Raw genomic sequence first — 27709 nt, 5'->3', positions numbered from 1 at the left:
CAGAGAACATCAAAAAGCACTCCTTCTGGTAAGAATATCTGATTAATTCACTTGTAATATAAAATGTAATTCTCTGACATCTGACACGTATTCAGAAGGTTTTATTTTCATTAACTGCATTTTACAGTCCCATCTCCTTTGGTTCCTTTGTTTTCATCTCCTCTGCTTTTGGAATTTATTTTGCAACTTCTTCATGAACAATTCCATAAATCTTTCTGCAGTCAGTCTGTCAGACAGTTACAAGCAGCACGAGGCGTTCGAAATCCAGGGGTTCCAAGATCTACCTGTTCTTTATCCTTCTGTGCCTTTATTCATTCTGTGATGTTTTTGGCATCATTAGTGGTGTCAAATTTGAGTGTGTTGCCTTAGCAAACAAAATATAATAATGAATTTGCAATGGAAAAGGAAGAGATACGAGACATCTTGCTAACTCTTCTAGATGTTGTCATTTAAAGAACATTCTGCAGGGATTTTTCAGTAATGTCTGATCCTTTCTCTATTCAGGAGCATGTTATAGTTCTGGTTCCTTAGTAATTACATCTTACACTTATGACATAATTACTTTCAAATCTGTTCTATTTTCTGTTCTACGTTTTGTGCAGTAAACTTTATGTGTAGTGTAGTGTTACTGCATTTGGCCATGGTTCAGCAGCAAATAGCACTTGAGGATTAAGGTAATGTGAAAATGAAGTATTGATGTATCTGTTCACTTTTTTCTTGCTCTGGAGAGCTGAAAGCTGGCAAGGGAATTTTGTGTCTGACTGAGGGAAAATTAGTAATGGATGACCCTGCAACAGACTGGGCTTTGTTTGGTCATGTTTTACCAGAGTTAAGGGTTGTAACTGTTGTCATTCTTGTACTCGCTCTTTTTTTTCGTTACTATTTGATTTTCAAATACTAAAAAATCGCATTGTTTAATCCAAATAGAGATTCAACTCTTTCAGTTGCTTGAATCAGAAGAGTAACTTGATTGAATAACAGAAACAGCTGTTATACAGAAAAAACATAACCACAGAACTGCCTCTGAGTGTGTAGCCCTCATACTTAGCTGAATTCCTTTTCTATAAAACAACTTCCTACACAGCACATCTGCTGAGCGGTTCAGTACTTCAGTGTGTTTTACCAATTCTGACAATGTTTATTTAATGGAGTTTGGTTGAAAATTCACATGGTGTGAATTTTAGAGTTACTAGGATGTTCTGGATATGTGATGTTATGTATTTTCTATTGATGATTTTCAAAGTGTAGCTACTGATTCAAGTTCTTAAAAACAGTGTGAGGAATTCTGAAATAGTACACATCTCTTCCTTTTGACTACTGTTTGCTTATAAATGGAATAATTCAGTACTAGGTGGCCATCATGGCTCACAGAAGCCCATATCAAATAGCTGTGAAGCATACATGCAGTTCTCCATGAAGGGAACAGTTCTTGAATTCGTAAGTTAAAAGGGAGTTACGCTTAGAGAGGTGAACTGTTCCCTCCTAAATACATGCCTACGTACATCGATGTACATCACAAGTGCACAGCATATGAAATCAGGTTTCAGACACATCACTATCTGCCAGATATTGTTGTAAATAAAATCTGAACTAGAGGAGTTCAAAAAATGGTAGTGATGGTCTTTCAGTGAAAATATTTATAAGAAATAGCATGCTATCTATTAGATTGAAAGGGCTACAATTGAAATGATGGAGAGAATTAATATATACTACTTAATTTCCAAATGCTTTTTTTTTTTTTTTTTTTTTTTTTTTTTTAATTTTCTGGGTCTATAGAAGCTTTTTCATGTGTTCAGAAATGGAGAAATTGGATGCTGACCCTAAACAACACCTGATAATTTAAATGTGCAGGTTGGAGGGTCCAGTTTTTTCATTTTTCCTGTGCTACTGACAGCAAAATTTCCATTTCTTTCTAATTTGTCAGTGTAGGAAAAAGGTGCTTCCATTTATTTTATTTTTTTTAATGACTGCATTTGTTGACTTGTGTTGGTTGATCTCTATTTTCGTGCCCATTTTCTATTAGATTCACAATTTATTCAAAAAATACAAATAGTTGTCCTCACTGGTGCTGCAGCCTACTTAGTCTGTGGGAAGGCTTGTGTTTTGTCACATTTGGGGATGACCTGATGTCTTTCCCACCTGAATTATCTCATGATTCACATAAAAGTACAATTCAGTGGACTTAAATTTTAAGGAACAGCTTGCCAGTAATCATGCCAGTCTGAACTGTACTCTTACTCTAAGAAGTTCAAACAGGATTCAGCTTGATCCAATGAGTGAATGTGGCACAAATGGGAAACTTGACACTTTTTTCTCAGTTTTGTAACTTTGGCAATAGAATTAGCTCAAGTGCCTGATCTTAAGTTTGGGGGAATTACATTTATGCACTTGGAAAGATGCTAAAACTTAATCTTAAGATCCTTGCTCTGTTTTCTGATGAACAGTACAGAACTGAGCTGGTCTGTAGTTCTGTATTGGAGATATAACTACCAGTGGTCACAGGCTGCTTACAAGTCTATAACGTCAAATAAAAATAAATGAAGCTACTTGGAGAGTCATGTATTTTTTCTTACTGTCTGTTCTTTTTTCTTTTTAATTTAAGATCTCTATTGTATCCAAAATACCAGCATGCTTTCTCACAGCAAAAAGTAGTGGTGAAAGCACTATATATATTCATAATTTACTTGAAATAACCTCTCAAAAACACATAAGTAATTCTTCAGAATTACTAAATTTGGGTAAGGGTTCAGACTGATATCTCTTAATTTAAACCAGTATAAACTGCTTTCCTTGCAGTTGAGTTTATGAAAAGAAAGTCTTTATTCCCTTTCTTCTCTGACAAAATTAGTAGTCTAGAAAAGTCTGGCTTGAGTGTATTTCAGTGACGAAGTTTGTATTTCTTCTAATTTCAGTAAGTGCATTAATCTTGTACTCCTTCACCACCATTCATCCTACAGCCTACTATTACAATGAACTGACTCAGTCACAAGGCAGAACAATTCTGTAAGATATGTAAGGAAAATGCAGGAGCCACATCATATGGCACTGATGTTCAGTCGGTCGCCTTTGGAACAGGGAATGGCAGCTGTTCAGTGGTGTGCTCTCTGATCACTGTGTCCAACCAAAGCTTCATTCTGAACGTAGGGAGCTGAGAACATAATTATGAGTACTGGCACTTGGCTGATGTGCTTAGATCAATAATGCTCTTTAAGAAAAAGGAACTGGAGAAATTCTTGTCAGACAATAGTCAAAATCTCATGTGCTACTTCTTAAAAAAAAAAAAACAAACACAAAAGCAAATGAACAGTCAGTCCTTCCCACCCCCTCAAAAATAAAACCACACCAAACTAACACGTACCAACCATGAGACTGTACTTTCAAATGACAGAGTCAAGTATCGCCTGCTAAATAACTGATGCTCCTCTGCGTTACTCAGGTATTGATTTGAAGTCTCTCCAGTATTGACTGAACTTAGCTCACGATATTTGAGGTGAGCTGTAGACACAGAATAAACCAAAATGCTTAGGATACTTTGGAGATAAATGTTGATATCAGCAGGTGACATTTTATACCACTGTGATTTAAATCTATCACAAATCATTTGGAATTAACAAGAAAGAGTAAAATGTGGAATTATTAATAGGATATTGAATGAGAGAGCACCTGTTTGTCCAGATGTTTGTTTAGATAGATGTTCACCCTTCCACTAAATAAAACAATAGCTTTGTGTTTATAGTCTTAAACTGTTTTCTTTCACTTGTGGAAGGAAAAAAGAAAAGAAACCCGTCTTAAAACATCAGGATTGATGCAACTCCACTCAATTGAAAGTGGTGAATAAAATACCATTTCCATAGAAACAAAATACTATTTTCCAATGGGGGGGGAATGGTTTTTGCGCAGGTTAGCTATTTTTGTTCTTCATTTCAGCGAATTATTAAACTGGACCAAAGTTAAGAACTTACGGTTCTACTCTGAAATGACAAGAAAATAACAGTGATGCAGAAGCATCTTGGCAAGGGACAGGTGTGTTACAGAAGCAGGACATGTGGCTGGTTTCTGCCCTGCCTCTGTTTGATGGATAAAGTAGCAATGCATACCCTGAACCAGAATGTTTTGAAGATGTATCACAGGAGCTGAAACGGGGGACAACTCCTAATGGAAATACCTGCTGGGTCAGCAGGGCAGTCTGGGAAAGTTTTTATAAAGCTGGAAGCCAAGCTGATTCTTCTCTGGTGAGCACTTCTTTACCTGTACAAAAAGAGCAGCTCCCAGCATGGTGCATCAAGGCAGAGACCTACTTTTTGTGGCTTGCACCACATCTCCTAAGAGCAGTATTGTCAGTGTTGTTCACTGGACTGATTCTGAAGTGCTTCTTTCCTGTTATTTGAGAGTGATTACCTATTTTAATTACAGGAAGAAGGAAAAACTCTATTATAAGGTGATTTTCATACTTTTAAAAGCCAGGGAATTATTGTGATCAGTGTGATGGATGTAAATATGTAGGTGCATCTTGCCAACTACATGTGAAGCTGAAGGGCTGCCCAGTACTTACTGGGCTCCTTAAATCATGCAGGAAATGAATGCATTTTTCCTTTCAGAAGAGTCAGCAGCAGCTCAGATTCTGTAGGGTGAGGCGGATACTGGAGCTGCAGTGCATGTTTACCACTCTTATGTGAGCCAGAAAGTGCCCAGTTGCCTTTAGTTTTGAGATTTTTACCAAGAATATGAGTTCCTGGTCATATTTAGGGGAATGCTTTTGGGTATTAGGCATCAGACAGGACAAGGGGTTGCACTTTCAACCTTTTTAAGAAAAATAATCTTCATATGCTGTGTTGATGAGCAGCTTCATAACTCATTCGGGTTGAATGCCTTTCAGTAGGATTTCTATTGCTAATGTTAGTCTCTTGAAAATCCCATCTCAATAAGTTTGACATAGTTTCAGAGTTCTTTCTGTAAAATGAAAAACTTTCATCATTTCTGATGACTAAATTCCATAGAAATGCTTCCTGATAAAAGAAAATAGTAATAATTTTCAAGAAATAATTAGAAGTGGGGGAAGAAGGGATATCGAGCGAGAAGTATTTGCTTTAATCCCTGAGAAATAATAAGGAAATGAAGAGCTAAAACCGTTTATGATCACAGTCCTGTAAGAGCTAAACAAAGGGGGCTGTGAAAGATGTGATAATAGCTCATAATGGATCACATCCTCCCTGGGGAACACGAGCAATTATCAGTTAGGTGGCGGTTGTTATCATTTCGATTAGCCGCGCTGTTATTCAGCTCTAAAACTACAGCACGAGTGTTTGCTAATCCGGCAGCGTGAGGCGGCGGGGCTGGCAGGCAGGGGACGCGCGGAGGCAGCGGCGGGGCCGGCGCTCGGGCTGTGGAGCAGCCCGCTGCTGTGCTCGGCTCCCATGCGCACAGCAGGACGCTTCCCTGGCTCGTTCTCCTCCCTTCTCCCCTACTTAGTTTTCACTGTGCCTTAGCAAAACTCGGCAGTAATTCAGTAAGAGAGCTAGCTCTCCAGGAGAGAAGTTTTTCCCAGTTCCCACTCTTTTCTTATAATTTTTCTATTTTTTTTTTTCTCTAAGATGATAATCCTCTCTGCGGCCCTGCAGAATGGCAGCTGGCAGGCACTCTGTCTCACTGAGCTTTTTGTTTCTCCAAATACTTTAATAATGCTTGTCACAATTTTTTTAGGGTGGGCCATAGTAAGGAAAGGAAAACAGGAGCCCAGGTTGTGTGTGGTGCAGACCTTTTGCAGTACTTTGCAACAAGTCAGCCGCTTTGCAGTCCTGTTTCCTGCTTTGCCCACAACTGTGGATGGCTTGTAGTTGGAAACTCAGACATTGTGGCAGTTACAGACCCTATGGTTTGGCTTTGTGCTCTCCAGTGGCTGTCACCCCAAGCATACAGTGGACGCTTTGGGCCTTTCTTGAAATAGAAAAATGCTCCAAGGTCAAGAGATTTGAGTTATATAGGATTTCTGATTATAATTCTAGCTTGACAGAATTCTGTGAAGGTCTCCCATTGTGTGGTTACTCTTTTAAATCCTAAAACTTTATTTTAGTATCAGTTACACTGCATACCTGCATAGACAGTGGAGTATGTGCCTTATATGCTTGATTAATTGAAGGGAAAAATTATTTAAAATACAGAAAACGGTAAGAATGTGTATATAAAATGAATACCTTGCAGGCATAGCTTCAGTTCTTTTTTTTTTTTTTTTTTTTTTTTTTTTTATGAAAATTAGAAAAAAAGTCATTGAAAACAGTGATATTTCATCGCTGAAGAGGTACTACTGTCATGTGAGAGATAAACCATAGTAAGTTTATCACTTTGACAGGGAAAAAACCCCTCTCAAAATGTAGGTCATGTTTAGATTTTCTTCCTTATCTTCAGGCTGAGCAGGAGGCAGAGCTGTGGATGAGGTGTTCTGTTTGTTTCTTTGTTTTTTTTTTTTTTTTTTTGTTTCTTTTTTTAGCTAGTTGTGCCACATGTGGAGAGATGAAACTGTCAGTTTGGATTTTATACCATTTGTACCTATGATGTTCCATGCCCTTATTGTTCTTCTTATCGATAAACTGTAATTACAGTGGAAGCAGCTGTTTTCTATTTTCCAGTATAAATTTTAAATTGGGAATCTCGGAAAACTTTTTCTTTTTTTTGAGGTAAAAAAAACCCAAAACCAACAAAACATGTTTCTAAAGTTTTGGGGAGATATAATGTAATGAGAAGTGACTCCTGTTTTAGTTTGGCATTTGAATACATAGTTCTTCTCATTGAATTTACAGTTAAAATGTCATTTCATTTTGGTTTGGTAGTTTAAAAAAAAAAAAAAGAAACAAAATGACATTTCAAAATGAAATAAAAATATCATTTTGAATCAATGTTAATATGAAAGGTCACTTTGTTTTTATAGCCAAAAAATCCCTCTGGAACAGGATATTTCATAGTTAAATTAATATTTTTTCAGAACGTCTTATGAGGAAATGGGAATTATTTTATACATACAAGTAGATAATCAGCTTTGATTGAGATGATTTGCATGCAAATATGCTGGCTGGCTGTATCAAAAAGCTTATCTTCTTTGAATTCAGTCTCTGCTCTCTTGGAAATGGTTCTCAACTCTTGCAGCTAAGCCCTGCATTAGAAATGTGGATGCAGAGCTTCTACCTGGCACATTGAGCGAGGTACTTCACCTCCCCACCAGCCAGTGCCCTTCTGCCTGCTAGTGCCAGTGCCTGCCCTGGTGGGAATCCCCTTCTGCCTTCCCTGACCCCAGGCTCTCTGCATGGGTGCCAGGGCTTGGCATTGCCGGCAGGCTGGGATGGCTGTGTGGCAGGAGAGCTCCTTCCTCTGCTCACAGTTTGGGAAGAAGTTGGGGTTCCTTTTCCTCCTCGTCCTACAGTAAATTTGTAGCTGTTGGTCTGTTTGTGTGCTTTGTGCCTCAGCTAGGGAATCTACAAAGAACAACTAGATCTTAATGAACTGTGGAAGAGCTTAAGCCTTGCATAGTTGGCTCCATTTTTTTTTTGTTTCTTTTTCGAAGAGAGAATCTCATATCCTGCTTTGCAGTGTACTCTTGCTTGTACTATGAAAATGTTTACCATTTTTTTCAGCTTTTACAAGCAATTACTGAAGATGCAATTTTGTGCTTAATGAGTAGCTGTGCACTGAACCTTAAAAAAAAAACTTACCCTTTCCAAATATTAATTAGTCCTTCAAGTTAAAATATTTTAACCACAGCATCCAAATTTTCAGTCAGACTCAAAATACCATCGTCAGTTGTTTAGATTACTGGTTTTCTTTGAGGAGATGCACTCAATGTACCATAAAGAACCAAAAATAAATAAATCAGGAAGACCTGAGGGCTTCTTTCTTTGTTTTTGTAAGCCGAGTCCCTGGTATATTCCTTTTCCTATCTGCAGTGTTCAGCACGTTTCCATGCGAAGGTCACATTGTCTAGCAGTGCAGGCTGGAGGCTGACCAGTCTTCCTTGCATTGCTTGACCTGCTGTGATGCTATTTGTTGGGGTAGTCCTGGTGGCTCAGCACTGGCTGGGGCTGGGCAGCTGCCCATGCACTGTGACAGCAGGAACCTTTGCAGCTCATCTCGCCGAGTCCTTGGCTGTTCTCAGGACTGACACTGGTGTTACAGAGGGCTGCCCAGGGCCTTTTCCCTCCAGATTTCAGTATCTCCAAGAACAGAGGTACTTTTTGCACCTTCCTTTCTGGAGTTATGCAAGTATTAACAGACATGAGAACAAGGGGCAAGTTAGAATTTGTAGCATCCATTTCTAATTAAAATGGACATTTACTGCAAATCTTTCATTTTTAGTTCAGTATCAGTCTAGTCAAGAAAAGAAGATAAATTGCTTTGCTTCTCCACTGTTTGCACTTCAGAGGAAAATATTCTGGTTCAGTTTTTTTGTTCAAGGTCTTTTGGCATCCTTTTGGCATCTCTAGGAGCTTTTGAGTATACTTCAGCATTTATTGGTTGCCAATGAGCTCAAGCAGTAGGTGTATGAAGCCAGTACTGAAACATCAGAAGACAAAATAGGTGCAGACAAATCAATTTGGATGAGTGCTGCGTTCACACAACGACCTTTGTGGAGAAGAGGCATATAGAGCAAAGTGGGCACTCACAGATGGACATGTAGTCCAGTAAGCAGTGATGTAAATGTGAGCTGTAGGAGAAATGAACTCAACAGGCTTGTTCTGTCTTTAGCTAAATTCGCAGTATTAGAGTTTGTCTCAGATGAGGAAGTAAAAACGATGCTTATTAAGTGTGCTTCAAGAGAACAATGAATACTCAAAAGAAAACTTCCTCTGTGTCCACCAACCTGCACAGATGGCAGTTGCCTCAGCTGGATGTACCCACCAGAGCTGTGGAAATAGCTGCTCTGAAGGGCACGCGTTGTATGGAGAGACAGCTGCTTACTGAACAGCTCTGCTACAGCGGGGAAAGCCTGTGGTACATGAAGAATTGTGCACATTTCCACGAGCACAGAAAATGCAACTTTTAGATGCCGTGGTGTTTGACAAGTAGATCCTTTAATAAACGCTAAACATTTTCTCTTTTGTTTGGTTCTGCGCTGGTTTCCAAGCATGCTAATGACATTACCTTCCATCTACTACAATTACAACATCATTTTTCAATGTCAGTAAATGGAGAACTAGGGAGGAAGATGTGATTATGGCATGTAGTAATCTGCTCTGACATTTCTGTGATAGTTTTGCAAATCTAGAAGCATAATGGCTAACACAGTTGCATTGCATGGAGATTCCTCTAGTTTGTTTAGCCTTCCTGGCATTAGGGCAACTCAGCATTTTTTTTATATTTCTCTGGGAACACTGAGAGTAAGATAAAAGGACAGTCCCATGTCCTTATTTACGAGGGGCATTTTGGCTAGTTTCCTTTTCAACAGGCTTGTTCTTGTAGTCAAGCACTTGAAATCAAGGTAATTTTAGGAATACCGGTATTATTTCACAGTTGGTTAATAATAGCAAGGCTTTAAATGTGATATCTGTGCTCTTCCAAATGCACAGAATGAAGTAAATGTGATCTTCTCTCCCTCTAATTTTCCTGTTAAGGATGAAAATACGCCATTAGCTATAACTACACAGGGGAGGTATTAGTAAGGTTTATGAGTTGTTCTACTCAACTGCTCTACACTTCAAGCTGTAAATAACTAAATTAAACAACAAAGAAGTGTATTCAGCTTGTCAGCCTCTGGACAAAGCTCCTTCTGTTATTACAGTCCTGTAGGTAGTAACACTAAATTGTTCTAGTATTTAATACAAATACGTAAGTGAAAATACTTGTTTCTTCTTGTTCATTCACAACTTGGTCTTGTATTCATTTCATAGCTCTGTTAGAACCAGTTGGAGGGCTGAGATATTGGTAAGAAGTTAACATTTAGTTTGTGTTTGGATTGTAAAAGCTTACACATCAGTATACATATGCTTTTTCTGGAGAAGCTTTTACACGTTAAAATCTACTCAAGTGACAAAACCAATTCTGATTTTCTTTTTTTTTGCTTTCTTGGTGCCTTCTTAAAATGCTGTGTGTATAAACACGCGTCTTGGAGATCATGAATTCACAAGCAAGATGCTTTAATCATTTATTGTTTCTTACAATATACTGTAATAGATTTTCTTAATGCTATCTAATCTCAAAACTATAACAAGCATTGATATCTCTGTGAATTATTAATTCCTAACAGGGTCATCTCAAAGAACATCTATAGGATGGTTAGAAAATCAAAGAGCTGCACTAAACATAAATGAGACTGCTTGAATGGCATAAAAACTATATGACATTGTGTAACATTAGCCTTTTTTTTTTCCTCCAGGAGTTGCATGTGTGCATTTTCTATTTTCTTCTCTCAAAAGTGAGAGGTTTTCTCCAATTATTTATTTATTTTCTGCTCTTTTACATCCCTGTACTGCAACGTCTGTGTGTGCTTTCTATTACGGTTTGTATTGTCAGCTGAATTCTAATCAAAAAGTAATGACAAAGTCTAAAAAGCAAGGAAGATTGTGACTTTTTCTTAGTACCTGGGGCAAATAATATCCCAAATACCAATATTTTTATTAAGAGAAAAATCATAAATATTGTTATGAAACAAACTATGATTGTGTATGTTCTTTACTCTATCCAGAGGAATTTAGCTTTCAAATATGCGGGCATAGGGCTACCACCTATAAATGTGCAATAGCTTTTTTTTCCTTTTCTTTTCCCTGAACGGCTCACAAGAAATAGAAGTAGCATTTAGCTTGCTTTACTCCTAATGCCTGCTGCAGAACACAGTGTTTGTGTTAGCAGTGTGTGATTGGCCACATGCTCAGGCTGGGGACTGATATTTATATCGCCTGCCACAGTAGGGTAGGATAACTCACGGATTCCACTGAAATGAGCGGGACGTAGTCGTGTGATGCAGTGCTCCAGCTCTCTGGAAGAAGCCGCAGTGACAGTTGGTGAAGTGGTTGTTTCCAAAGTGAGCATCTGATCACACCTTCTGATTTATGTATTTGTGTTGCACTTAAAGTACTGACTGTAGTTAGGTGAGAATTTCTGTCTTTTTGTTAGCGCTCAGTCGACACTGTCTAGTGGGATTTTCCTGTTTGGGCATGTTACATCTTTATTAGCTGCAATTCTTTCAAAAGTGTTAATTATTTATTAATGGGTGATTGTATTATGAAAGTGTATTTCATTTGACCTCTTAGTGTAACAGGCATATTTAGGTGTATGGTACAGAGAATGCAAGGCAAGTCCCAAAATGTTCATGTTTCGTTGTCATTGTTAGAATCGTGGTAGACAGAAAGAAGATTATTTTTTTATGATACATGGCCATGCTTTTGTGATAAATGCGCATACTTGTGTAATGAATTTCATGCACGTCTTTCAGTGTAACCTTCTGGCTGTATCTTCCAGTGCTGTGAGATGTTGTTAGGATTCTATAGTAAAGCAATTCTATTTAAGTAAGTTTTTCTTATCACCTATTACTTATAAAACTTGAAATAAGTTGTGCATCCTTATAGAAATAGAAGGCATAATATTTATCATATTACTTGTGCTTTATAGCAAGGCAGAAGTTCTGAAGCCAGCTGCTTCTCTTGTGAAGGGAAGAGCATTTATCTTTCTGTTTCGTATGATCTTATGTTCCTAGAAGAAGTGGTTGAAGAGCATATGTGTTACTGTATGTAGTAAAGAGACTAATTCCAAATTAAACTTGTTATGTGCATACGCTTCCAGATGATTGGCTTCTTGCAGGATCTTTGCTAATGAATACTTTGTATTGGAGGGGAAAATCATTTGCATGAACTATAACCTATTCATCCATCTTACTATTAGGACTTTTCAGTTCACTTATGTCTTCACTGAAAGTTGCCTCTTGCAAGGGAAAAATCTGAGTGTGACATAGCAGTAAAGCCACTTAGCATTCACCCAACATGGACATCAGCTGTGCTCCATGTAGATTAGCAAAGTATTCTAATTGCAGAAACAGATGAAACATGGGTGACACTTTTGGTTACCTTTGCAGTGTATTGGTTGACACGGGCAAACAGAAGTTACATCTTTGATGTAAATACACCAATAGGTCTGCAGCTTCCCACATTGTCCCGCAGTAATGATAAGAAGCTGTTTTATGCTTCATGTTTGCTTCTGAAGATTGTTGCCCTGTTTTCTTAATTTGTTTTACGCTGTCAAAAGTAATGAACACAATTAGAAGACCTCCTTCAGAGAGTCTTTCTCCTGTCCAATGGATTTATGTGAAAGTGTAATTGACATCTTAACCTTGAAAATAAAAGAAAATGGTTCTTTCTGACACTTCATTTAGCTATCATAGCATTAGCTGACGGAACCTGACACAGAAACATTGATATAATTAATTAGCACTGATGACATCAATCAACCTCCATCTAACTAATATAATCCAGTGCTGACACTTGTTTCCAAAAATAATGAAAAAAAATCTAGTGCTCTGTATTCAGTGACAGAAGAAGCAAGTAGAACTTATAACAAACTTTTTTGTTATACATGGCAGCGAAAAATAAAATGGTGTGGCAGGGAAGCTGCTACATTTGTGGCCTGATGCCTGAGAAGGCAGACTGAATGCAGAGTGTTCTGAAAACAGCAGTCTGAAGTTTATGGCTAAATTATTATTATTTTTTTAAATGAAAAACATTTGCCTGTTACTCTAAGTAAATTCATTCATTTTCCATTGTTTAGAGGAGCAGGACTGCACCACATAGCCAAATAGGGGCAGGAAAAGTCAAATTGCTGGTTTGTTGTGAGCAATAAAGTTGGAAACAAACTCTTAGAAGTGTTCTTCATGATGTTGTATTAGAAATACACAGTTGCATCTGAAAAATGTTATAGGTATTTAGTGCATTGTTGGGCAGAAAAAAAATTTTTGCAGGTAAAATAGTTTAGGTTTTAATTGTTCGTGTCTTGTCATTTTGCAATGTTTTTTAAGTTTGGGTTCCTTTTGGAAACTTTCTTAAATTTTTTTGGAATAGTCTTGTTTCTTTCTTTTTAACTAGAAAGAAACAGTGTAGTAATACGAATCCTAAACTGTTTGTTTGTAGAGATGTTATTGCAGAAGCCTCTGATCTTGCTGTCCCCAGTACATATTTCGTAACTCCCTGTGCGTTGAGAAGCCTGGGTGATACCAGTTCTCTTCCACATATTCAATATAATTACTTTATGGCTGTTTATATTTAATCATCTTGCTTGCTTTGTTTTGATCTTCCTCTTGTTGCTTTCTCTTCTCCTAGCTCTTCTTGTTTATAACCTTTCCATATTTTTCTCCTTATTGCTAACATTTTGCAGTGACTCTTCATTTTTCAGATCCTGTTTTATTTGAATACGCTCTCCTGTTCAGTAGTGTACTTCATATACAATTGGTCATACTGCGTACTTTCCTTATCAAGAGTGCTTAAAATGACAACTAGTTTGAGTCCAGGGTCTATTGAAGCTAATGAAAGTCTGGATCTAATAACCTATTTTTTTTAGGAATTGACTTGCATATCATTTGTTTGTATGATTGTTCTCCTTTCTTTCCTTCACTCAAACTTGAAATCTAGTTTCCCAACTTCATCAGCTACCAATTTTCATCCATGTGCATGAAGGGTAGTTATACTTTGAGAATGTGATGATTCTGTCAGCATTTGGGGGAAGAGATAAAACGCAGAGGTCATATACCACTGAAGCTAATTAAGCTATGGAGTTCCGCAGAGCCTGCTCAAGTTTTTGTGCTTATAAATAAGCACTTAGAACTTATACCATCACTTAGCCATTACAATAGCAAAGAAATTGTTTACAAATTTGTAACAGAGAAACAAAAGGAGGAACATTAACTTGTAGCTGATGTAATAAATAAATCATTTATATAAGGTAATATAAACACTTAGCTGTATCCATTTATGCTTTTTTTTTTTTTTAAAGCTGAATTGTTTCCCCCTTATTTTCTAATTATGAGTGCAGCTTATATTAAAAAGGGCTCTGTCTTCTAAGTTTATTTCCTCGATGTTATTCATTGGTCCAAAACAGCTGAGATGGGCATCTCAGTTTATTTAATCAGTAGCTCACTGCAAGGGAGGTTAGGAATCATCTCTGTGCATCAGAACTGATATGTAGCAATGCCTGCCAGAAGAGATTAGTAGCTCCATGTCGAAGTGCAAGCAGCAGGGTAGAATGAAACTTGAAGCTGGGTTAAGTAATTGGGTTCTTGTTCAATAAAAGTGCTTGTTTGTGTGTTGTAATGAAAGATCTTTGCTGCAGTGGATGTTTGAATCCAAATATCCTCTGGATTTTCTGATGGATAAAGCAATAAGGGTCAAAGGGATTTAATTTAGGACTATTGAAAAACTTTAAAGAGATTAGAGAAATGCGTAAATGTGCTCTCCCTTATCAAGGTGGCTGTTGTGACTTACCTGAACCAGCCTTGAGATGGGGAAGAGGCACTCAAGGAATTCAGAGGGGTTGATTTGGGACAGGTGTACTTTTGGATGCTGCTGCTATTCACTTTCCCTTGAGGAAAGATAAGACAATGCTTTACTTTGTGTTCACTAATCAGGACTTAGGAATATGAATGCAATTTTTTCAGTTCAGTAGTGCTAGCAAATTTTTTTGGATTAAATGTTTTTCTATTTCTTCTGTGCTTTACAATCAGAATTATTCCAAATTTAGATCATCATTAGGCCTTAATTCTTACAGCTAAATTAAATTTCTTTTTTTGTTGCTGGTGATCTCTATTTTTCATGGCAATTGATTTAGGTGTAGTAGTTTTCTCTGACTGCAAGATTGTATTCTTTGTGTAACTTTAAATTCTCCAGTTTCTTGAGGTCTGTTAGTATAGAAATAATAAATAATAAAGGAATGCTGAGGAAATGCTTAGTGAAATTGTCTCTACTTTTGAGATACCTCTTGCAATGTTATCTTTCTAGATTTTTCCTAGCAGTACCTGATTTGAAACTACAATATCTAGATTGGAACTAAGTTTTATCTCAAACACAATGGTTAAGAGTTAACTGTCTTTTCTGCTTGATTTAGCAAGCAGGGTGAAGGTGTTCCGTAGTTGGTGTGCTATACTTATCTAGTCACAGAATTGCAGAAGTTAGATGTGGACCAAAAGTTTCCAGAATCAAAATATTTATTCTGAAGCAAGATCATTAGCCTCTGGAAAGCCTTCTTTGAGCTGATGTGTACACATGCATGAGCACGTGTATGAGGAGAAAAAAATGCTGCGCATTCCAAGGCATCACAAAAGCATGAAATATTACTGTTCGGCTCATTTATAGTAATGCTTACTCTATTCTATTATTTATCTCAGGTATTATGAAGTTGCTTACAACTCTTGTCTGTGCATCTTCTCTTCTCTTTGTTTTTTGAGATTATGGGATGAATTAGGAACTGTTCCTCATGGCTTTTGCTACAGTTACCAAAAGTAGAATCCCAAAAATAAGTGAACAGAAACCTTTCATGTTTATTTGTTCTCAGGATTCATATAGCAAACTGTTTGAGAACTGTACTCAAATGAAACAAAAGCACCTGACTTGCAATGAACATGAGAATTGATTGTCTGTGGAAGCTCAGAGGATAAATCTGAAATGTTCAAATGAAAACTTCCCTTGTAATGTGGAGTAATTCCAAAAAAGCCTTGCTCTGTGGAAGCATTCAGTAAGAATAAGATTTTACTTCTAGCTTAAAAAACAAAACCAGAAGCAGTGTTATTTCCATTTTGGAGCTGAAGCACATTCTGCTAGAAACAATATCCTGTCCTTGTTGTGGTTGTATTTACCAATGCATGTCTATGAAGTCGTTGTAATGGGATAGTCAAGAATTTGATCTGACTTGAATGTAGATCAATTTCCTTCAGATTATGGCATCTTTCTTCTGATCAGATCTTAAAATCTGACATCTTGATTTTTCTGGTAACAAACCTTGTCAAGACCTGTGTGTTTCAGTTCATATGATAGCATCACACAACAGCCAGAAGCTGTCAGAATCTTTTCCTTGGCTTGTGAAATGCAGGATGGCTACATAGCTTATTAATTCCATCTGACATTGAGACTAAGTGCTTCATTTTAATAAGTTTTTAACTGTTGCCTTTGTCTGCATGTACGAAAAGAGATTTTGAGTTTTTATTTCCCCCTATTAATGGGGGATTTACAGCTCAGATGACAGCTTTAAATCAGATGCCTGTGGCTCTCAAATCTTCCAGCCACATAGGACAACCCAGTTCACATCCCTGCTAAAGAAGTGGCAGAACACTTCTGTCTCTTGCTGGGGCAGTTTTTTCCCAAGCTGGGAGCCAGGAGCATAGGTGGGCTTCCCCTTGGTATCTCCTGCCATCGGAAAACCTGACTGTGACAGCAGTAGTGCAGTGGGTGCTGCTTGTTGAGCTGTCTGGGACCGAGGGAAGTAGCGATCACCACTTACATAATCAGGGAAGAAAAGAAGTGTGATCAGCAACAATCTGGTTACTAGAGCAACCAGTGAGCAATCCACAAAGGATTCCTGACCCCAAAGGATGAGAAAATTGCTTTACTCAGCTCCCTTGTTAAGTTTTTTAATTAATTGGCACCTTGTATCTACTTCTTTAATACGTAGTGTTTACTTTGCCATAAGCAACCCTGTAGAGTGAACTCTTATTATCACTGTTTGGTCAACACAAATACTGTTTTCTATCATGAGGAGGTAATACAGGTAAGATTGGCATATTGGTCATTTGCTGGAATTCGTAAGGTCTAAAAGGAGAGGTTTATCTGCATACCTTCAGAAATAAAATTGAACTTAAGTCATTGTCAACATCTTTCTGATCTACAATATTGTGAAAGCAAACTTCCTCTGAACTGACCTTTATATTGCTCTATTAGCCTCAAACTGGAAGAAACGTGAATTTTCGAGGGCAAATGAAGTCTGTACAGGTTGCACAGCAAAGAAGATGAGCAAGTGCAATATATCCCAAAATGTCATTAGGAAGTGCTGTCTGGCAAAATGAGCAATTGGGGAAGGGGGGCTAGAGCATAGGACTAATTTATTTCTTGGTCCTCTCTTTAAGTAAAATCAACAGTGCTCAAAACATGAACTGATTTAGACAAAGTGTTAAGGCTTTGAATATCTGTAAAGGTGGGAAAAGTGGACAATTTCACAATTCCTGTTAGGATCGGCATCAGTCCTTCTGAAACACTTGTTTAAAATAATTGTTTCATGCTGTTCGATTTCTCCAACCAATGTGCTTCATTCCCCACCCCATCCAGAAAAAAATCTAACAAAACAAAGGTGAAACCATCCACCTTTTACATCAAAGAAATTTGGCAGCAGATAGTCATGGCAATTATCTCTTCTAGGAGAAAAAACGTTTAGAAAAATGCCTTCTGGTGATGTATGTTACACCTGTCATTCAGTACTGAGCTCAGTATTCCTTTGGCCATTAGAAAAGAGGGGAAGGGAGACTGTATAACTCATGCAGTTACAATTTTACTTCTGTGAGTGAAGAATATATATGCAAGAAGAACATTGTGAAAAATTCTACTTGATCTATTGACAAGAAATAGCATGTGTGCACTTGATAAACGCTGCCTCTTACAGCCTATGCTTGCATAAGTATTACACATTTTTAGTGGGATGTATGAGATATTGTTATGTAACTTTTCTGAACTGTTACCTATTAAGAGCAATCTTGACACCAGCTCTATCAATTTCGAATGATTTTACTAAAACCAAACCATTTTACTAAAAACAAAGCTGAGTTTTGAGTGTTAGTATTTTTTGCAGCTGCTCCTGAGAGTTGGAAAATGTATGTATGTGTATACATGCTCTCTTATGCATCTTTATGCATTTAGAAGAAAATTGTTTCAAGGAGAGAAAATTATTAATTTCTCTCATTAGCATCATATCTTCTAAGCTTCTGCTCATTTGAACATTACAAAATTACTTGATAAATAACCATAATTTTTGTTGGGTCAGCTAGTTCAAGAAAAGAAGCGTGTTGCTCAATATTCAATTTCCAGAGATAATGAAGTTTATTACTGCAGAAACTGCTTGTGAATATTTTGCTTGTTTAAAAAAAAAAAAAAAAATTCAATCTCATGAAAAGTGAGCTTTCAGGATAAAAATTTATGGTGTAATTGTGCATCAATTTCTGCATTTGTACATCTGTGACACTTTCACAGTGATGAAAGGTCTCCCATGTTTTGAGCCCACCTTAACTGGCTATCAATATGCCACCTTACTAATATTGTTTTTGAAGGATTTCATTTACGTTTGAGCTGGCTGCTATAGTATGACCTGGCATAAATTCAATGCAGCTTCATTTTTCTTGAGCTGGAAACCTCACAGGTAGCCAGGTCAGATGTCTCCAGGCCAACTGTCTTTTCTATTCTGCATTATTTTAATCCAACAAACTCCTGTGAAGTTTTTGATGTGCTGAGTTGTTGTTTCATTTTTTCTTGCCAGAATGCATTAAAAATTGGTGATCTGTTTACCAGCCAGCTAAACTTGTATGTTATTTTTGCAGCCAAATGGACCCCATTAGGTAAAGTAGGTTGACAATTCTAAGGAGAGGGTTTTTTTTTTTTTCCCTTAAAACAGTTTATTGAACAGCTCTACAGGGATGATGTCCCTCAGAACATGAGCTAGTGTAAATTGTCAATACGTGCAGGCTGAGATGGTTAATCACAGACTGAGAAAGCTGCTTTTGTAACGCTACCGATCTAAAGTCACTGATCCTAAGAAAATTTCTAGTATCAGAAGAAAGCAACCTTTAAAGTAATTGGTGATCAGTTCAATGGTTATTTTTCAGTGCCAGTTGAATGCTAGTCATTTTAAGAATATGGATAGAAAAATACCAATGAAAGCAGTGTCTTTTTAATACCTTTTCTGCACACGTATATAAAGCTTCTTTCTCAGCATAAATTCCTACAGTATTATGCTCCTTCATACAACTGTTTCATCAGAGGTATAAGCTATTTCAGCTTTCTCAACTTCAATCTCAAATGCTATTAATATTATCAGCTGAGCAACGACTCTAAAATCTATCCTCTACTCTTGGAAATATGGGTGCTTCAGATAGCTATAAGTAATGCTCCTTCCTAGAACGGAAAGTTTCACCACAAAGTGAACAATTAAATGAGAAATCACTTCTGTTCTCTTCCTCTGCAATTGTTGAAAGAACCAAAATTATGTTTTAATAAGTAAGTATCACGCAGAGGAGAGTCACCTGCAGTCGGTCTCCAGGCACCATAAATCATTTGTCAGAGATACAGCTAACAGACACATGACCATTCATAATTACAGAAGGTCTGATAAAAAATTGTAGGAGAAAAGGAAACCTAGCTACCCCCTATCCCCCATCTCCCAAAGTAATAATAATAATAAAAAACAGCTTACAATATATACCTGAAATAGAACTACTATTTTTTTTTCCCAGTAAAATAAAGGCTTTTAGTTTTTAATTATTCATTATATGCTTATTAATAGTGTTGTTAATTAGGGGAAAACAACACAATACTTTTCTGAAGTAAATGGCCTATTGCTTTGCAACTTCAATCTCATCACAATCTTTGTGGAATTAATTGCATTGTGTTGATTGATGGTTGGACTTCGTGATTGTAGAGGTCTTTTCTAGCCTTAACTGACTTCTCTGAAACTCGTGGTTGCTGCTGTTCATGGTTTTAGAGGTTCAGACATGATCTCAAGGGGATGGTCTGGCAGCTAGTCACGTACATGTACATCTGTTTCAGGGCCTGTTTTGTGCTGCATATTGTCCTAAAACCATTGGACCAGGGCCAGAGTGGAGGAGAGGACATGAACATGATTTCTGTGCTAAGGGCAATCAAATAAGAGAGACTGAATTGAGAGATACCTGACATCTGAATGCAGGACATAAGGTTTTTTTTTATTACATGTGATTTACAGAAAGATACCATTTATATAATGTAATAGCTGAGGGAGGGAGTATTTATGCACTATCATATATATAAATATATATATATATATAATATATATGAATAACTTGTTTTCCACCAATCATGAGTCTGGTGCTCTGGGTAGCATCTGAGAAGCAAGTGAAAGATAAATGAGTATGGTAAAGAGAATTTTTATTTGTATGCAGCATATAAGAAAATATTGACTGTATTTTCAGTGAAAAAAAAAGATGTCTGCAAAATCTTTTAAGTTTAGTGTGTGTAGGATAAAACTACTGTAGTTGAGTTATGAGTATTTCTCGTTTCATCTGGATAAAAGTCAGAGAAAAGGAAAAAATGTTGGTGTTTATTTCTTTATCTTTTTTTCTCTTCCTAATGCTTGAACAAATGATATTTGCAAGTTTTACAGTAATGGTTAGGTAACATGTACTGAGTGTGAGCACCAGAGCTCAGGAGGTCCTTCTAGGGCTTCTTTGTTTAGTGGATTCAGGAATAAAACTGTCTTGGTTTATGTGATCCGCTTAGCAAAACAAAGCTCTGACTTACTGACAAAACACTCTCCTTTCATGTAGGTATTGTCTGAAGGAGCCGTATTTCTACACAGTGCATTATGAACTCTGTAATGCCCCCTAATATTGAACACAATTCAGTGAAAAAGTCTCAACTGCAGCTGAAATTTCAAAGCTCTTCAGTAGGACTGTGCCCTGAGTCACAGCGCCTCCAGCTCTAAGTTTTAAGACCATATGCTATGTGTTTCTTGTCACTTGGGGGGGCCTTTCTGTGTCCATACATGTTTTTCAGGCATAGCGTGGGTTAAATCCCCTTCCATTCTCATGCACATTTCAGCTGGATTAGGCGCTTAATTATAGGAAAGAAATTCCAGTGTGAACGCAGCTATCAGCTTAGATTTAATGATGAATGTTCCTGATTATTTTTGGTGGGGAAAAAACAAGTGCTTTTGAAATAACAATTTTTCTCTTTTTTTAGTGAATTAAATGTAGAAATTGTGGAGAACACCACAGCCGTGATGTTTTTCAGCCTGTTTTATTTTTCTGTAGTCTTCCACGATCCGTATTTCTAGTAACTTACCAGTATTGTATTTTGTTTAGATTTACTAAACCACATGAAGAGTGAAATAAATGGGAAACTACAGAATACAAGATGAACTTTGTAGAGGTTTCATGTTATATTAGCATAGGTCATTTGACCTAACCACTTTTTCTTCCAAAGACACATCACATTGTCAATTTGTATTATAACTACTTAATTTGATAGCATGAGAGTGGCCAATTTGTTCTAGTAACAATCCCAATGACAAAGTCAAAGAAAAAAATAATGTAATACATATTTGTTCTGCAATCTTGTCTATAACAAAATGGGCTTAAATATCTAAACATTTTCAGAGTCAGGGTCTGTGTGAAGGGTAGTGTGAAACCTGTGGTAGAGGAGAAGAAAACTGAGTTACGCTTGGTTCTGGTTTGTTAACTTTTCTCAATTTTAGGCAGGGCCTGAGACCATAGGTATGACAGGGACCTGAGCAGTAGGTATGACAGAAGGTCCAAGAAACCATAGTGATTTGAAAAGTTTGAGTGACATTGACCCAAATATAATCTTGCTAGTAGTTTGTTGGATGGGAGGAAAAAAAAAAAATTGATTTTTTTTTTTTTTAAGCTCCTGCTGTATGATTTCTTAACTCTTGTGGTTTTGCTTTTGCCTATTGATCGCTGCTGATGGTTATCTCACAGTCAGCATGAAGTCTATCCCAAACAGTTATCTGCTCAACCCTCAAGTCCACCACATGCTTCCTCCAGTTGACCTCAGTTAACCCTTCTTACTCTTTCAAACATCAAATGCTGGCACAAGTCAACCCTCTCCCTCTGGGACTGAGATTATGGCTTTTATGTAGAAGACTTTGTTGTATACAGAAGCTTTTGCTGGCACCATTATAGTTCAGACAGTTGAGACACTTTGGATACAAGATGGTATTTCTTTGCAACGATAAAGAACTAGCTCCAGGCTTGGTCCACGCAGGTAAGCTTTTCACTTCCCATCATATCTGCAGAAGACTGAAGAAGAGATTCTGATCTCATGGTTCTGTTAACCTGGGATAACTCTTCTGAACCTATTGCACTAGTGTCAGTATAAAACCAGTAAAATGGAGATCAAACTCTATTTCTTGAAGTACTAATTTTATAAAGGAAATTCTGTATCTTTTGACAGTTCGGAGATGAGGATATATTGATTGATTCATTTAGCTGTTCTTTAAGGTCGGGTAAATATTTTCATATTCTTACTTGCAATGCAGGTTATAGGTTCCAATTAATAGTAAAAATAGAAGACAACTGGAACAGATTATTATTGTTATTATTTTTACATTTCTGGTGTCCCAGTTACTGAGCTAAGGATACGATTTTGAGCGTAGTTCTCTGAATGTTAAACTTTTTTTATAGGGGCTGGGGAGACATACAGTATGCTTCCTTTTATTATGGTGTATCTAAAATAAATAATGTCAGACTCTACATCTTGTTACTATCATCTAGTATGCTGTAGTAGATATGGAAAATAAATGACAGAAGTAGCAGTGTATAAATACATACAAGAGAACTCTTACAAAAGGATTTAGACAAGGGATGACTGGACAGTGACAGCAGAAAGTGCAAGTGCGTAACAATTTAGTCCTTGATTCTTGTCCATTTAATCACTGCCCAACACACAGATCTATTGCCTAAAATCGCTCTTCCTGTTCCAGCCCCTCCTGCCCCTGCAGTAGGATATTCAGAGATGGGTACTTTTTCTCTGAGTAAAGCAGATCAAATGCACTCCTTGATTATATTCTTTGCTGAGATAAATTGGACTTCACCAGAAAACAGAAATGGTACTTCAATATGGGATTTTCAAAACAGGATAATGAGTTGTGTGACTTTCAAAAATCCATAGTTTGTCAGAATTACTGACTGTACTTCAATTTTCTGTTTGCATGTAATTAAGAATTGCTGTGAAATGTTTCTGTGCCCTTATTCAAGCTGCAGCTCTTGTATAAGAACTAAGACAGACTCTCTGCCTGGATATTTGTAATGAGGATGTGTTCGTGCCCTGATGTTCACAATGTATGAAACAAGTGCAGACTTCTAATATTTAGGAACTCTGAAAGAGTCTTGTTTTCATATTACTATCCACCAGATCAGGCTGCCCCACAATCCTGGTCTTGGGATTTCTGGGGATGGGGCATGTCCCATCTCTCTCTGAGTAAAGAACTTCTACCTAACATCTACCCTGAGTCTCCACTCTTTTAGTTTAAAGCTGTTCTTCCCTTTTCTGTCACTATCTGCTGATGTAAGACTTTTTTTTTTCTCTTCTGATCATGAGCTACTTTTAAGTACTGACTCACTGAGGTCTCCTCAAAGCCTTCTCTTCTCCAGACCAAACAAGCTCAGCTCCCTCAGCCTGTCTTCGTAGGAGAGGAGAGCCTTCTAGATGTCCTCATGGCCTCCTTTGGACCAACTCAACAGCTCTGTGACCTCCTTATGTTGGAGCCCTAGGCCTGGACACAATATTCCACATGGAGCCTCTTGAATACAAAGTAGAGGAGGACAATCCCCTCTCTCTCCCTGCTGGCCACCCCTGTTTTCATGCAGCCCAGGATAAATTGACATTCCAGGCTGCAAGCGCTCACTGCTGGCTCACATCAAGCTTTACATCCACCAGACCCCCAAGTCTTTCTCAGTTTCCTCTGTTTCCAAGCATCATCCATCCTGAAAGCAGTAACTTACTAGCAAACTGCTGTTAAAAGGTAAACTGGGGGATATATAGAGAATTTCTTAATGTCTTTAAGAAATTATAAACAGTGCCATTATATGCAAGAAAGCTCTGGCGAGACGAGTAAAAAAATAAAGTATGCTTGTGTATAAAATATCACTGAGAAATTTTAAAGCACTGACTTTATATTGAACATTTATAATGCCTATTAGATTGCAGGCATTCCATAGCCCTGAACTGGCTGAGGTTTGGATTACACCACTGCCACAAGGCATGATAAATCATCATCACTTCTCTTATCATTCGGAGAATTAACTCTAATGATTCCGGTTTATTCTAGTTGTCAATAATGTGTCACAATCATAAAAGTCCATTGCAGCAGTTTAAAGAATGCATTCCTATTTATCTGAAAGCGTTAATAATTTCTGCTTTATTGTAACAATAGTAGGAAAAAAAATAACAAAACGTTATTTCATTTATATCCTTGAGCATGTTTTTATGATAGTGTCAAATTTCATCATGTTTTTTTTTTATTTGCTTTCAAGTTTTTAATACAGAAATGACCTTTCAGCAAATGAGCATTTGCCAGTGAAAAATGATGTCACGGAAGTACATTCCCTTTTCCCAGTGTTAGCTGAACTACATTTAGAGAGCGAGCAAGTATGAGCTAAGTGTAAAATCAATAAAGGAAGTTGATTGTTTTGTGATATCCCTCCATTTCCTCAGCAAGTCATAATAACTTGTTCTGGCTTTTGCAGTACAGAGTGCGTTCCTGCTGTTATAAGCAAAGGTGTTTGCATCATACTTTTAAGTGTGTAATTGGAAAAAATTGACCACCTAAAGGTCTTTAGATTATTTTGTTTGTTTTGTTTGGTTCTTCAGATGTTTACAATTCACACAGGCCTGAAGTTTTTAATCTGCATAACTGACAAGTGCTAAAAAAAATATTGGCAGGAAAACTTGTAGCTTAAAATGTTTCATGAATCTTACTTACTAATGTAAATAAAATGATCAGTTTTGAAATAATAGATCAGAAAGCATGCTCATATGGTCATAATATTGAAAAATTATCTTTTTGAACTAGTTTTTATTTGTAGCACTGAATTTAGAGAGCCTAGTTATGCTGCATGTTACCTGGACTCTGAACTCACGCATTAACTTATAATCTTAAATTTAAATGCTGTAGTCTAAATAATGGTGGCTCAATGCAGAACCCTCTCTGTTGGGGATTATAGGGCCAGCCTGCAAGAGAAGTGGAAGAACATTCATACTTGTGAATGATAAACTGCCTGAGTGCCTGTCACACAAAGCTGTTTGTAAGGAGACGATGAAAGAAAGCAAGCAACTGATGATGGGAGTTTTTTCAAGTAAAAATCAGTTTAAGCTTTTCTGTCCTTTTTCTGTGATGAAGAGAAGTTGTTAGAGTCTACGTTGGAGGGTATTTCAAAGTTGACTTCCCAAACTTATGTCCTGTCCATGCTTTTGCTCAGTTTTTTTCCAGAATCATCTGTGTAATGGAATAGAAAACGTAGATGCTAAATGTTTTGGATGATACCAAATTGATTAGAATTAACTGTTGAAGTGTTAAAGGATAGGATTAGATCTCATGGAGATCTCAATGATCTAGAGAAGAATTTTATGTTGTTTTGACAGGAATAGGATTCATTGTGGTGAGGTTATTGGACGTGAGGATAAGAACATAAGTAATTGGGAGAATTCAGCTCTGGAAACTGAGAGTAGGTAAGAATGATACAATATGCGTTCACAAGAAAGGCAAAAGTGCATAAACAAAACACTGTCAAATAGGAACATGAATGAAAACCTAGATAAACCTTTGGTAAAAAGCCCTTTGTTCAGTTGGGGTCATCACACTTGAAAAAGATTAAGATCAATTGGAAAAAGTCCAGAATAGAACTCATGAATGCCTGGAGGTAGCAAAACCAGTATTTCTTTTGGGCAAAAGCAGTGGAAGCTAAGTGGACTCATGATAATTCCTTAGATCTATGGTATTCACTGCAACAAGGAATGAAGATGATTTGTCAGTGGTTATATGGAAGATGAAAAACATGTATAATATCAAGGGATGACTTGAGTACTTACAGCTTGACAATAAGAGTGCAGTAGCATTGACTTTTTTTTTTTTTTTTTTTTTTTTAGGGAACCTGAGAAAGCAACAGTTTAGGAAGTCTTTTAGAGCAGGCTGTGCAAATGTACTTCTGAGTCATAAGATAAGAAATGGTTGATTAAATCATCTAAGACCCTTTTTCATACTATGTGATTAGTACAGCTTAATACACATACCATGTCCTTATGCTTAAACTTTTTTGGAACCATCATCTACCTCACTGAAATCACCAGGACAAAACTCTAACCCACAAGCAACTGAAATAAACTTGTCAGTTATGACTTTGAACTTCTTGTGTTATCCTTCAGCAGAGTTGAGTGAATTATTTGTACTAGTAAAAATGATAATGTGAAATGATTGCTCCCTCTTCTACACTGGAAGTAGGCACAATCTCATGGTATGTATCAGGCCCAAATAACCAGGGAATCCTTGTACGATGTGCTTAGAAACATAAACTAGGCTTTGAAATTACTGTCATTAGTTTGTGTAGGATTTATTTACTTACAGTTCTGCTATATTTTTACTGCACTGATTCATGCTTTTTATATTGTTGGGCTGAAGTGATGCTGAGTTTTACCTTTTTAACTCCCTTGGTACTACAGATTGTGTGGATAAATGCCATTTTTGCCATTAATCTTCAGTATGCTTTCTCTGCTCAAAATTGCAATATCAAGTAGTGCAGTTGAAAAGTTTTGCTTAATGGGAGTTGAGTATTTTCAACATTGAATGCAAGAAGCAGAAAATGAGTTTGCTTATGTATAGGGATATTCTGCTACAGACAGTCCAAATGTATTTTGGTTCAGTTCAGTTTGGAATGAAACTTGAGAAATTGAAGGTCTAGTATTCTGTATAATCTTTCAGTTTTGTGCTCTGTTCCATGTCATTTCTGCAGTACCTCTTTTGTCCTACTCTTCAGAAGTTACACAAGTGCTAAAAGTGGGTTTCAGAATAGAAAAAAAAAAACAACAAAACAAAAAATAAACCTTAGAGCTGAATCCTACAATTCTGCTAAAAGCAACTTTGTTTATGGATAGTAGAAATCACATACAGTTTTTAGTGCAATAATTCTTGAATTATTTTGCTCTAGTTACTGAAAATGTAGAATCCTCTATATATAAGTAAGGTGGAATGTACAGAATTGTGTTTTGGAAGAACTGTGAAAAACCAAAGATTTGCAGAATGAATGAAGTATCTTACCAGGATAGCAAAGTATTTTGGTCCAAGAAAACAGAGCCAAAGGCATTGGACATTCTGTGTCATGTTTGGGCAAAACAATGAAATGCTGGACTGCAATACTCTCTAAAACCCAGCCGTATTACATTTCACTTTGTGGCTGCTAGCATGTTCACACTGACAGAAGCTTTCAGCTACACTTGGCAGCAACCAGTATGCTCTCCTCTCAGAACTGGGGAAATTTGCTCACAAAATCTCAAGACAGAAAAGGTCATGGAACCAAACCCGTCAATAGAATCTGCATGAAAGTTTGATCTGGGAAAATCAGATGATTACGGGTCTTAATGTAGCTATTAGAATTTCTTAGTGAGCTGCTAATTACATGTTAGAGAAGCAATTTGTAGTTGTCTCAGAGCACTTCCAGGTGTCACAAGTGTTGCCCACTTGCTGACTGCCCTGTCTGATCTCAGCTTAAAAACAGAGGAAATAACAGTGTAAAGGAAATTAGTGGTGCTAATGTGGATTAGTAGTAGTATTGGTAATACCTTGAAGAGCAAGATATGTTTGTATGAGATCTGTGCAGATCTGTAAACACTTTACATGAAGATAATGTGTTAAAATACTCATGTACAGTAATGTGATAATAGTAATCTTTTTATATGTGCATAGCATTATATTAGGTGGAAGTAATATCAAGTGTTCTGTTGCTTTATGG

General features: G+C 37.0%; 1 long non-coding RNA gene across 1 annotated transcript; it reads left to right on the top strand.

Annotated features, from left to right (window-relative positions):
- Positions 1-25902, top strand: LOC122185073. The gene is made up of 3 exons (XR_006180716.1): positions 1-28; positions 25350-25436; positions 25854-25902. It is a non-coding gene; the product is annotated as an uncharacterized LOC122185073 (long non-coding RNA).
- The last annotated feature ends 1807 nt before the right edge of the window (positions 25903-27709 follow it).

This window comes from Lagopus leucura, unplaced genomic scaffold (genome assembly GCF_019238085.1).
Source record: "Lagopus leucura isolate 7727_CA_CO unplaced genomic scaffold, USGS_WTPT01 Super-Scaffold_100027, whole genome shotgun sequence".
NCBI classification, from domain to species: Eukaryota; Metazoa; Chordata; class Aves; order Galliformes; family Phasianidae; genus Lagopus; species Lagopus leucura.
Note: the sequence above shows the minus strand (reverse complement) of the source record. Positions and strands in the feature narration are given on the sequence as shown.